The sequence below is a fragment of the Episyrphus balteatus genome, chromosome 4 (assembly GCF_945859705.1).
Source record: "Episyrphus balteatus chromosome 4, idEpiBalt1.1, whole genome shotgun sequence".
Taxonomy (NCBI): Eukaryota; Metazoa; Arthropoda; class Insecta; order Diptera; family Syrphidae; genus Episyrphus; species Episyrphus balteatus.
This window is the reverse complement of record NC_079137.1, coordinates 71,781,265-71,794,842: the sequence shown is the minus strand read 5'-3', so window position 1 is coordinate 71,794,842 and position 13,578 is coordinate 71,781,265. Positions and strand designations below refer to the sequence as shown.

At 31.4% G+C, this 13,578-nt stretch overlaps 1 long non-coding RNA gene across 2 annotated transcripts in view; it reads right to left on the bottom strand.

The window, feature by feature from the left end:
- Positions 1-258: 258 nt before the first annotated feature.
- LOC129917813 (uncharacterized) overlaps positions 259-13,578 on the bottom strand; it is an 83,765-nt gene continuing 70,445 nt past the window's right edge. Inside the window, exons 4-5 of one of the 2 annotated variants that reach the window (XR_008772864.1) lie at positions 516-1,000; positions 259-447 (exon numbers count right to left, since the gene is read on the bottom strand). This is a non-coding gene — a long non-coding RNA (uncharacterized LOC129917813). The remainder of the gene's footprint in view (positions 448-515; positions 1,001-13,578) is intronic. The other variant, XR_008772863.1, reaches the window with a different exon arrangement.

The window sequence follows — 13,578 nt, the reverse complement described above, 5'->3', positions numbered from 1 at the left end:
TGAAAAAGACGTTTTGTATCATTGAAATTGCAAAATAATGAAATTTTAATTTTTCTATTTGATAAGAAATTAAAAAATTTGTACCGGACATGTGCCGGACGTGTCCCGGACATGTCACGGACAAAAGTGGCACTGTTTTTTAGTATTTTTCTATTCCCACCAAATCTAGTTTTTTCTGACAAGCAAAACACAAAAAAAAAATGATTTTTAGAAAATGAAATAACCATTTCTAAATTTTGTTTCTTTAATTTTTTTATTTTTCAATTGCAAATTTATTAAAAGCTAATATTTACAAAATATTTTTTAACAAAGTGTATTTAATTCATTTATTAACCGCTTTATCAGAGCTTTGCCTTTGTTAGTTCCTGACATACGAATATCAATCATTGAACTGTAATCTTGAGAGTCTGAGCAAGCACTACAACCACATGAGGACGGAATTTGAATCTAAAAGAAAATATACATACGATTCCATTTAACTCAAGAAAAGTTATAAAAAAGCTTCAAAAACTTACATCCCTGACAACCATGGAACCATCATCACAATGAAACATGGATCTTTCTCAGGTGGAGGAGGTATTCACTCATTTATGGCGACATCTTCACTCAAACCCAATCCTGCCTTCCAGCTTTCAACAATGTCGCAGTATTGTATAGCCGATGGGGTTGATTTCCAAGGCCTTCTTTTAGCTGGTTTCATACGGAGATCATTGTCGGGATCTCCATTGCAGTCGCCACCTTCCATTTTGATGTCATATTTAATGCTTGGAACACGTAGCTGAATGTACAAAAAAGTGATTGAGTCATGTTAGAAAAGTGCTATGACTTTAAAAGGTGAATTCAGCAAACATATTTTCTTTGCTGAATTGCTGACATTTATATTATATTTCTTACGATGTTGTCTTAAATATTTCAGACATTTCCCTGGTAGCAGACTGTTCGATGATTTCAATTTGCATGCCCTTGGGACATTCTGGCTTTGGACAGTGTTTGACAGTTGCTGAAAAATCAAAATAAAAAATGTTTAAAAAGTTGCCGAAACTGTTGAAAAAAATTGCATATGGTAAAATAATATTAAATTTTTTAATAGTAGAATTTAATTTTGACTATGCAAAGTATTTTAAGCCTTCCTTATAGACCGAGAGGTGGGAGCAGATTTTTTGCGTGAGAGGTAATCGATTAATTTTAATTTTAGAATAAGTCCCAGTCATGGTGATGACGAAAACGAACTTCTGCCAGCATTTCAGAGATTTTGCGTTACTATTTTAAAGTAACGCAGTTACTTTAAAAACACCATATCTCTAAAAAAAAACTCCGAATATACACACATCAAGAAGGAAATAAAAAACTTGATGTAGAATTTAACGATATTTTGTATCTTCTTTCCAAAGTTATTTTTTTGTTTACGAAATAACAAAATTCAAAAAAAAAAAAAAGTTTGTGAAACACATTTTTATCCCAAATTGCCAATATAACTTCTCAATTTGTTCCTAATCCGTCACAACTATCTCACGAACATGTTTTCAGGACTCATCATTCTCTTATGTCTAGGAAAATAAATTTATCGAAAAAACACATATAAAAAAAAATCACTCTCTATCTTTTTTACTATACCCAGGAACCAGGAACACAATAAATCCTCTTCCTCTTACTTGTTATAGATCAAAAAGAATACTCCTCTTTTCTCGAATAGAATAGTTTTTATTTATACTACAAAATATACATATTCATATCTTTTTCACACACACACACACAAATAAAGAACATCAATCAGTATGTGTCGTTGTTGTCCCTTACGGAATCCCCTCGCACATATGACCTGAAATCCAGACAAGCTGTCAATCCTTTTAACTCCCTAAATAAAACAAAACAGAAAAAGAAAAAAAATCATAAAACAACACGTGGCTTAACTAATCCTCCTATTTTATCTTGTCCCAGAGGATAGCTATTCGAAAAGAGGATATCAAATTGTTTCCCATGAAAACCTGAATATTCCCAACTGGACATTTAATCATACATACATCCATAAAGGTATATTTCGTTTTTCATTTATAAAAATAGGAACACCGATGTACAATTTCACCTGCACCCACTGGCTGTATGTTTTTATTCGCAACAAGGACATTCCAGGACATAATACAGGAAAAAAGAAAGGGAATTCAAAATAAAAAAAAAATATTAAAACAAACAAATACGAATCTATACAACAAGCAGAAACATGCACCCACACCGAATATAAATGACAAATTCTCATGTTATCTGGTCACTGGGGCGTATGAGTGACTATAACCTGAACGGATATACATTTATTTTTCTTTTGATGGTATTTTTACCATTTTTTTCTGTTACTGTTTTTTTTAATATGTTGGTATTTTTTTGTTAATCTGGTATCATTGATTCTTACCACAGACACGAATATAAAAAAAAAAGTATTAAAACCTACAACCATTTTCTCTTGAAGTATAAATCTCTATTAAAACAGCCTGGACTAACAAAACCATTTTAGACGTAACATTTTTTTTTTGGGTGAGTTTTTGTGGTTATTTTGAAAAAAATAAAAGACAGTTGAATGATCTTAAAAGTAAACCATTTGCAATCAACAAAATTAACTAGATATTTGCCTAAATACAATCTATCTATCGAAATAATGCAATAGTGAGAGGGTGATTGAAATTGAAATATTTTTAGTATTTTGTAAATATACAGGATACCAGGTAAAAATATGAGGGGTGATTCTTGGGTACATTCTAAGAAAAAATTGCTCTACAACAATGCCCTGTGCACATGAGAGCTACCAAAACGAATGAATGAACAAATGAAATTTTATGTTTTTCTAAAGTATTTTTTTTAATAAAAAACTGTATTAAGAGTTTAAATTTAAAAAAAAATTACATTTAAATTTCTAAAATGAAAAAAAAAAAAAAATTATGAAAAAATCAATTGTTCATACTAACAACGAAAAATATGTTTTTTTCATAATTTTCTTGTTTAAAAAATTAAAATGTATTTTTTTTTTTTTTTTGAAAAATTTAAACTTTAGTAAATTTATAAACACATAAAATTTCATTTGTTCATTTATTCGCTCACTCGTTGGTCGCTCTCATGTGTACTATTTGCTTAAAACCCTATCTGCAAAGTTAATACCATTTAATTAATTAATTTGTTCTTGTTAAAATCAATATATAAAAAAGATATTAACATAAAACTCATACATTAATACTTGAGAAAATCTGTAAATATTTAAAAATAAGAGTTTTTATTTTTACTAGCCGACCCAGCCCTCGAAATTCGAGTGCCAATTTCTTTATTTTTTTTTATTTGCAACAATTTTGAACACAATAATACCAAAATAGTTTCTTTATTTTTTATAGTATTTGTTGTTGTTTTTTTACGATTAACTACACTTTTTACACAGGGGAAAGCGCCTATGAGACGCAAAACTATGATACGCGCGACTATGATACGTGTAACGATGTTACGAATTCAAATAATACGAACTTTTTTTTTGTGTTGTTTTTGATCTGGCAACAGTAAGAGGAACGTTGTGAAATAATGACAATAATGAAACACAAGATGTCGTCGGTTCAAAGGAAAAACTCACTAAGTGCTACTGAAATCCTATGTAGTTAGTGAGTTTTTCCTTTGGACCGACGATGTGTAATCAGATTGGTCAAACATTAATAAATAAACCAAGGAGAAGATGGGATTGGTTGAAATTTTTTTGATGAGGTTTCAGAGAATATGTATGAATACGAAAAAGAGGTCTCAGGTCAGATGTATGTGTACATGGGTTTGACAACTCATGTTTGTAGGAATAATTTTAGAGAAGAAAAGAAATAAAACTAAAGGAATATGCTTCCCTTTGAGGCAACTAAACTGGTACAAAATAATGTACATTTGGGCTTTTGTGGACCTTGTAGGTTCTGATATTATGTGGAAATTTTTTTTCGAGATTTAGGTAGGTACTGTCCGTGCATCTGTGGGGTTGAAATTTTTGAAGGAGTTTTATGTGAGTTTACATTTTTTTAATGTAAGTACCCCGCATCAGTAGATGTACTTCAAACTTGAAACTTTGCTTTATGAGACGTTGTATGGGTTTTTTTTAACAAAAAAATATGTAGAATTCTTTTTTCCCGTAAAATATTCTACATGCCGGTAAAATAATTATTGGTATATAAATGAAGCTAATTGCAATATTGCTGTGATTGAATGGACTCTCGGTCTAACAATAAAAGCACGCATTCGCCCGAGTGTATCTTCTAGGTGCCTACTATGAAATTATGAAGGTACCTACAAAAAACGATTTATAACATCATAACATGATTTCTTAGCGCAATAAGTTCGAGATGTTAAAGGACAACGGCAAATTGAAGGTGCTACCACCAAGCCTTATATGTGGAGCTAAAGGTATTCCACGGGTCGCAACGCAACCCGCTACCGCTCTGACAACCCACCTTTTTTGTTTAAAAAAATTTTTAAAACTTCTCATGTAAGTTTTTAAACTATCAAGCAAGATTTTAAGTCAAAAGTAATTCTACCAATCTAATAACTTGACATATTACAGTACCTACTTAAGAAAAAAAGACGCAGCACCACACTTTGCTAAAGAGGTCAGAGACATACTAAAAATTATTTAAAAAAAATAAACAAATTTGTATTTCAGTTTCAGTTGTTTCAATTTGGTGGGGGAGTTTCATTTTTGTTATTTATTTATCGAAGCAATCACCAATAAGAAATTTGAATTTTTTTTTTGTAGGTCCGAACATTTTTAAATATGTATTTGAAAAGTAATTTCTATTGGCTGGTTATTTTTATTTATTTAAATTTAAAGAAAACCCCCACCTTGCGGAATCTACCGAAATGTGAACATTTTGTTTCTTTAGTTTGTTTTTTTTTTTAGTGAGGAACTAACCTCCTTACGGAAAGGGTCTGCATATTTTTTCGTTATAAATAAAATCCGCGAATGGGTCGCATGTATTTGCTCCCAAAGCAAATGTATCCTATATTTTATTCAGGACATTGTAAAATTATTTTTTTTAAGAAGTAAGTAGGTACTTTATATAAGAAATACTTATTATCATTTTAAATGGTCTGAGGATAAGAATTAGTTGCTTTGAGAAAAATCACAAGAAAAAGTTTTAGGAGCCTTAGAGCCACTTCTTAATTTGTTTAAGAAGTAAATATGTAAAAGGTAGATACATATGTATATTATACAAGGTGATTCAGGAGAATCGAGGAATGTGCCAAAAATCTAGAGCGTGTGGATTAGGTCGAGACAAGAAAAATATCGTACGGAAGGGGAGGGTTTATTTCGTCTCGTTTAGCGGGGAGGAGCAAATTAAAAAAAAATGACTTAATTTGTTAATAACGTGCTGTAAGGGCATTAAGGCAATAAAATTATTTTATTTTAATGCAAAAACAATAAAGCAAGCAGGTTATAATAAAAAAGGGGTTTATAAATCATAGGTATTCTGTGATTTTTAAAGGTTTCAAGAGAATTATACCATTAGATAGTACATATTTGAATTCTCTTCTTTCGTATTTGTATTTTCTTGTCATTAATTTATTTTTGGGATGTACATACATTATTATTTGTTGTTCGTTTTTCATTAAAAAATTGCGGTTTTATTCACTTAAGGCCCTTACAGCAAGAATCCATGAGCGGTGGTAGCCCCCGAAGTAGTAAGAAAAATTCTCAGATAAGTTTTCAGGTGTTATCCAATGAAAAATGATGATCAATTCAGGGCTTATCCAAGTCTGAATGGTTAAAAAAATAATAGACGAAAGGTATCGTATATGCTTTGTAAATTAATTTTTCAACAAGTCCAGCCACTTAAAAACCAAAAGTAAAGAGGTTTTTCTTTAAAGTAGTTTTGTTTTTTTTTGTTAATTTCTCCAAAATGACAAAATAGTTTTGAATTCAGTTTTCTATTTTTGTCTTAAAACAAGTAAGACCATTAAATTTGAAAAACTAAATTAGTACTTAATTAACTAAAATTTGAAAAAAAATTAATTAAAACTTTTTTTCGAATTCTTTTTGAAAATTTTGATTTTGAGAATTATTTTTAAAAAACAATACCATAAAATGGCTTTATTTAAATTTTTTTTTAAAACTAGGGTTTTGGCTTTACAAAACAGTATAGCACATTTTTGTTGGTCTAAGCGTTGATTTTTAATAATTTATTTTTCAAATTAAGTCATTTTTTTTTTAATTTGCTCCTCCCCGCTAAACGAGACGAAATAAACCCTCCCCTTCCGTACGATATTTTTCTTGTCTCGACCTAATCCACACGCTCTAGATTTTTGGCACATTCCTCGATTCTCCTGAATCACCTTGTATAATATACATATGTATCTACCTTTTACATATTTACTTCTTAAACAAATTAAGAAGTGGCTCTAAGGCTCCTAAAACTTTTTCTTGTGATTTTTCTCAAAGCAACTAATTCTTATCCTCAGACCATTTAAAATGATAATAAGTATTTCTTATATAAAGTACCTACTTACTTCTTAAAAAAAATAATTTTACAATGTCCTGAATAAAATATAGGATACATTTGCTTTGGGAGCAAATACATGCGACCCATTCGCGGATTTTATTTATAACGAAAAAATATGCAGACCCTTTCCGTAAGGAGGTTAGTTCCTCACTAAAAAAAAAAACAAACTAAAGAAACAAAATGTTCACATTTCGGTAGATTCCGCAAGGTGGGGGTTTTCTTTAAATTTAAATAAATAAAAATAACCAGCCAATAGAAATTACTTTTCAAATACATATTTAAAAATGTTCGGACCTACAAAAAAAAAATTCAAATTTCTTATTGGTGATTGCTTCGATAAATAAATAACAAAAATGAAACTCCCCCACCAAATTGAAACAACTGAAACTGAAATACAAATTTGTTTATTTTTTTTAAATAATTTTTAGTATGTCTCTGACCTCTTTAGCAAAGTGTGGTGCTGCGTCTTTTTTTCTTAAGTAGGTACTGTAATATGTCAAGTTATTAGATTGGTAGAATTACTTTTGACTTAAAATCTTGCTTGATAGTTTAAAAACTTACATGAGAAGTTTTAAAAATTTTTTTAAACAAAAAAGGTGGGTTGTCAGAGCGGTAGCGGGTTGCGTTGCGACCCGTGGAATACCTTTAGCTCCACATATAAGGCTTGGTGGTAGCACCTTCAATTTGCCGTTGTCCTTTAACATCTCGAACTTATTGCGCTAAGAAATCATGTTATGATGTTATAAATCGTTTTTTGTAGGTACCTACATAATTTCATAGTAAAAAAAGAGTGTGTGTACACATGTACACGCGACTGAAGTTATACTTCTCATTCAGTATATGTAAATGAATTTCATTTGATATTTTTAATTTCTATTATTAAATTAATTAATCCACACTTCGTTTTTTACATTTTTATCAAGTGAACAATAAATTAATTCTTTCATCCTTCTTGCGTCCATGTAGTTTTCAATTTATTCTGTGAAGTTTACTCATGTTGTGCGGTTCAGAACGTACGGTATATGCTTAACGAAAGTAAATGAATTGCGCATAAAATGTGCGATATGGTAATTTTATGATTCAGCACTAGTAGTAGCAATAGGGAATTTGCAGGGTTGCTACAAAGTTCAAAAGTGAGCTAAGCTCAGCTCACAGCTCAGCTCAAATTTTGAGCTAGCTCACTTTTGAGCTATGTACCATAGCTCAGCTCATTTGAGCTGAGCTGAAAGTGAGCTGAGCTAATGGTTGAGCTGAGCTGTTGGGTGAGCTAAGGTAAAGTGAGCTGAGCTGAGCTGAGCTGTGATGGTTGAGAGGATACATTGATTTTTATTTGGAAAGTATAATGAAATATGAAGATATTTTAAACTTTTATAAAACACCATAGCTTAAGATGTTTGGTTCTAGTTATTAATGGAATTATTTTAACACATGGATATTTTTATAAATAAAACAGATAATTTTTCGTGATCTTTTCTCTTGGTTTTTTTAATAGTAAATATATTTCTATTTTTTTAGTAAAATATTTCTTTTTTATCATAAAAAAAATTCCGGTACAATCCGGTTTTTCGATTTTTTTCAAAATTCCGAGAAAATCGCGTTTGAAAGTTGGGGTAAATTTTTAATTTCGGACAATCCCCGAATCTTTGAACGCTTTTGGTAGCTAAACCGCTTGAGAGCAATTTTCGGGAGTGATGCCAAATGATAGCTTGTGTCATGGGCCTACGCTTTGCACATTATCGGATTTTTAAAAAATCGCCTTCCATGTTAAACCGCCACATCATGCCTATTTTTTCAGAATCGTGCCTATTTTTTTTTTAACTTTTATGTTCTCCCGGTTTGAGAACGCGTGGACCTACAGGGATGAGAGTTGTACCCAAATGTAGGTTAGAGTCTCCGCTACCTTTTGGCATCAAAAATTTTATTTTCATTTTCTTCAAAATTCCGCGATATAGGCGTTGGAACGCTTTGATCTAGAGACAGGGGAGTGGTGCCATATGAAAGCTTATATTCTCAGCTACCCGATAGTGGTATAATCCGGTTTTTCGATTTTTTTTCAAAATTCCGAGAAAATCGCGTTTGAAAGTTGGGGTAAATTTTTTTTCGAAAAATCCCCGAATCTTTGAACGCTCCTGGAAGCTAAACCGCTTGAGAGCAATTCTTGGGAGTGATGCCAAATGATAGCTTGTGTCATGGGCCTACGCTTTGCACATTATCGGATTTTTAAAAAATCGCCTTCCATGTTAAACCGCCTCATCATGCCTATTTTTTCAGAATCGTGCCTATTTTTTTTTTACTTTTAAGTTCTCCCGGTTTGAGAACGCGTGGACCTACAGGGATGAGAGTTGTACCCAAATGTAGGTTAGAGTCCCCGCTACCTTTTGGCATGAAAAATTTTTTTTTCATTTTCTTCAAAATTCCGAGATATAGGCGTTGGAAGTTGGGGCGCTCACTTTCAGCTCAGCTCAGCTCAGCTCAAATGATCTAAGCTATGGTACCTAGCTCAAATTTGAGCTGAGCTGTGAGCTGAGCTGTGAGCTGAGCTAAAATGTGAGCTTTTTGCAACCCTGGCAACTTGCCACATGGAAATTAACACATGCAACTTGCCACATGTAACTTGCCACATGCAACTTGCCACATGAAACATGTAACTTGACACGTGTTGTGTGTTTTCTGTTTGCCGTACTGCTACGTACTGCATTTTTAAATACTAAAGTACTGCCTACTCTAAAGGTCAAAACGACAGCCCTGCTACCCAGGGTGATCGCGTCATAATCCCTTTGACATTCTTGTCAAAAAGTAAATTTTCATACCCACCCTCCCATAAGAAGTATAACTTCAAAAATTTTGTTAAAAAAAACCCATACAACGTCTCATAAAGCAAAGTTTCAAGTTTGAAGTACATCTACTGATGCGGGGTACTTACATTAAAAAAATGTAAACTCACATAAAACTCCTTCAAAAATTTCAACCCCACAGATGCACGGACAGTACCTACCTAAATCTCGAAAAAAAATTTCCACATAATATCAGAACCTACAAGGTCCACAAAAGCCCAAATGTACATTATTTTGTACCAGTTTAGTTGCCTCAAAGGGAAGCATATTCCTTTAGTTTTATTTCTTTTCTTCTCTAAAATTATTCCTACAAACATGAGTTGTCAAACCCATGTACACATACATCTGACCTGAGACCTCTTTTTCGTATTCATACATATTCTCTGAAACCTCATCAAAAAAATTTCAACCAATCCCATCTTCTCCTTGGTTTATTTATTAATGTTTGACCAATCTGATTACACATCGTCGGTCCAAAGGAAAAACTCACTAACTACATAGGATTTCAGTAGCACTTAGTGAGTTTTTCCTTTGAACCGACGACATCTTGTGTTTCATTATTGTCATTATTTCACAACGTTCCTCTTACTGTTGCCAGATCAAAAACAACACAAAAAAAAAGTTCGTATTATTTGAATTCGTAACATCGTTACACGTATCATAGTCGTGCGTATCATAGTTTTGCGTTTCATCGTTACTAATTCTTTACACAGGAATATATAATATACCTACTTTTTGATATATTTTAAGCCTGATTTAGATATTGTTGAACTACGTTTTAACTACGCTCAACTACGTAAAAAAAGTATCGAAAAAGAAAATGCAAAGTGTAATCTCCTTAAGGGCATTGTGTTTGCACCTTGCATTTCAATTCAATTCAACCTGTTTCATGTTCCATTCGTTCAAATTCCATCCGTCAATCATTCAAAGTCCACCAACTTCACTCAAATTTGTCATTCACACCATTTTTTTTTCATTTAGCTTGTAGGAATAAAGATGCTAGACCCACAATTTAATATTTTCAATCAGTATACCTACTGTTTTCTGAGATTTATGAGCCCCTGATAACTTTTTACTCAAAGATTGAAATTTTCTAAGTCTTTTGTAGTACTTTGAGTCTTTCTTTGCCCTAAATATTCAATTTAAAGTCCTTAAGATGCTAGACCACAATTTTATATTATCAAAAAACCTACTGTTTTATGCGATTTATGAGCCCCTGGTAACTTTTTACTCAAAGATTGAAATTTTCTAAGTCTTTTGTAGTACTTTGAGTCTTTCTTTGCCCTAAATATTCAATTTAAAGTCCTTAAGATGCTAGACCACAATTTTATATTTTCAAAAATATCAGTATACCTACTGTTTTCTGGGATTTATGAGCCCCTGGTAACTTTTTACTCAAAGATTGAAATTTTCTAAGTCTTTTGTAGTACTTTGAGTCTTTCTTTGCCCTAAATATTCAATTTAAAGTCCTTAAGATGCTAGACCACAATTTTATATTTTCAAAAATATCAGTATACCTACTGTTTTCTGGGATTTATGAGCCTCTGGTAACTTTTTACTCAAAGATTGAAATTTTCTAAGTCTTTTGTAGTACTTTGAGTCTTTCTTTGCCCTAAATATTCAATTTAAAGTCCTTAAGATGCTAGACCACAATTTTATATTTTCAAAAATATCAGTATACCTACTGTTTTCTGGGATTTATGAGCCCCTGGTAACTTTTTACTCAAAGATTGAAATTTTCTAAGTCTTTTGTAGTACTTTGAGTCTTTCTTTGCCCTAAATATTCAATTTAAAGTCCTTAAGATGCTAGACCACAATTTTATATTTTCAAAAATATCAGTATACCTACTGTTTTCTGGGATTTATGAGCCCCTGGTAACTTTTTACTCAAAGATTGAAATTTTCTAAGTCTTTTGTAGTACTTTGAGTCTTTCTTTGCCCTAAATATTCAATTTAAAGTCCTTAAGATGCTAGACCACAATTTTATATTTTCAAAAATATCAGTATACCTACTGTTTTCTGGGATTTATGAGCCCCTGGTAACTTTTTACTCAAAGATTGAAATTTTCTAAGTCTTTTGTAGTACTTTGAGTCTTTCTTTGCCCTAAATATTCAATTTAAAGTCCTTAAGATGCTAGACCACAATTTTATATTATCAAAAAACCTACTGTTTTCTGAGATTTATGAGCCCCTGGTAACTTTTTACTCAAAGATTGAAATTTTCTAAGTCTTTTGTAGTACTTTGAGTCTTTCTTTGCCCTAAATATTCAATTTAAAGTCCTTAAGATGCTAGACCACAATTTTATATTTTCAAAAATATCAGTATACCTACTGTTTTCTGGGATTTATGAGCCCCTGGTAACTTTTTACTCAAAGATTGAAATTTTCTAAGTCTTTTGTAGTACTTTGAGTCTTTCTTTGCCCTAAATATTCAATTTAAAGTCCTTAAGATGCTAGACCACAATTTTATATTTTCAAAAATATCAGTATACCTACTGTTTTCTGGGATTTATGGGCCCCTGTTAACTTTTTACTCAAAGATTGAAATTTTCTAAGTCTTTTGTAGTACTTTGAGTCTTTCTTTGCCCTAAATATTCAATTTAAAGTCCTTAAGATGCTAGACCACAATTTTATATTTTCAAAAATATCAGTATACCTACTGTTTTCTGGGATTTATGAGCCCCTGGTAACTTTTTACTCAAAGATTGAAATTTTCTAAGTCTTTTGTAGTACTTTGAGTCTTTCTTTGCCCTAAATATTCAATTTAAAGTCCTTAAGATGCTAGACCACAATTTTATATTTTCAAAAATATCAGTATACCTACTGTTTTCTGGGATTTATGAGCCCCTGGTAACTTTTTACTCAAAGATTGAAATTTTCTAAGTCTTTTGTAGTACTTTGAGTCTTTCTTTGCCCTAAATATTCAATTTAAAGTCCTTAAGATGCTAGACCACAATTTTATATTATCAAAAAACCTACTGTTTTCTGAGATTTATGAGCCCCTGGTAACTTTTTACTCAAAGATTGAAATTTTCTAAGTCTTTTGTAGTACTTTGAGTCTTTCTTTGCCCTAAATATTCAATTTAAAGTCCTTAAGATGCTAGACCACAATTTTATATTTTCAAAAATATCAGTATACCTACTGTTTTCTGGGATTTATGAGCCCCTGGTAACTTTTTACTCAAAGATTGAAATTTTCTAAGTCTTTTGTAGTACTTTGAGTCTTTCTTTGCCCTAAATATTCAATTTAAAGTCCTTAAGATGCTAGACCACAATTTTATATTATCAAAAAACCTACTGTTTTATGCGATTTATGAGCCCCTGGTAACTTTTTACTCAAAGATTGAAATTTTCTAAGTCTTTTGTAGTACTTTGAGTCTTTCTTTGCCCTAAATATTCAATTTAAAGTCCTTAAGATGCTAGACCACAATTTTATATTTTCAAAAATATCAGTATACCTACTGTTTTCTGGGATTTATGAGCCCCTGGTAACTTTTTACTCAAAGATTGAAATTTTCTAAGTCTTTTGTAGTACTTTGAGTCTTTCTTTGCCCTAAATATTCAATTTAAAGTCCTTAAGATGCTAGACCACAATTTTATATTTTCAAAAATATCAGTATACCTACTGTTTTCTGGGATTTATGAGCCCCTGGTAACTTTTTACTCAAAGATTGAAATTTTCTAAGTCTTTTGTAGTACTTTGAGTCTTTCTTTGCCCTAAATATTCAATTTAAAGTCCTTAAGATGCTAGACCACAATTTTATATTTTCAAAAATATCAGTATACCTACTGTTTTCTGGGATTTATGAGCCCCTGGTAACTTTTTACTCAAAGATTGAAATTTTCTAAGTCTTTTGTAGTACTTTGAGTCTTTCTTTGCCCTAAATATTCAATTTAAAGTCCTTAAGATGCTAGACCACAATTTTATATTTTCAAAAATATCAGTATACCTACTGTTTTCTGGGATTTATGAGCCCCTGGTAACTTTTTACTCAAAGATTGAAATTTTCTAAGTCTTTTGTAGTACTTTGAGTCTTTCTTTGCCCTAAATATTCAATTTAAAGTCCTTAAGATGCTAGACCACAATTTTATATTTTCAAAAATATCAGTATACCTACTGTTTTCTGGGATTTATGAGCCCCTGGTAACTTTTTACTCAAAGATTGAAATTTTCTAAGTCTTTTGTAGTACTTTGAGTCTTTCTTTGCCCTAAATATTCAATTTAAAGTCCTTAAGATGCTAGA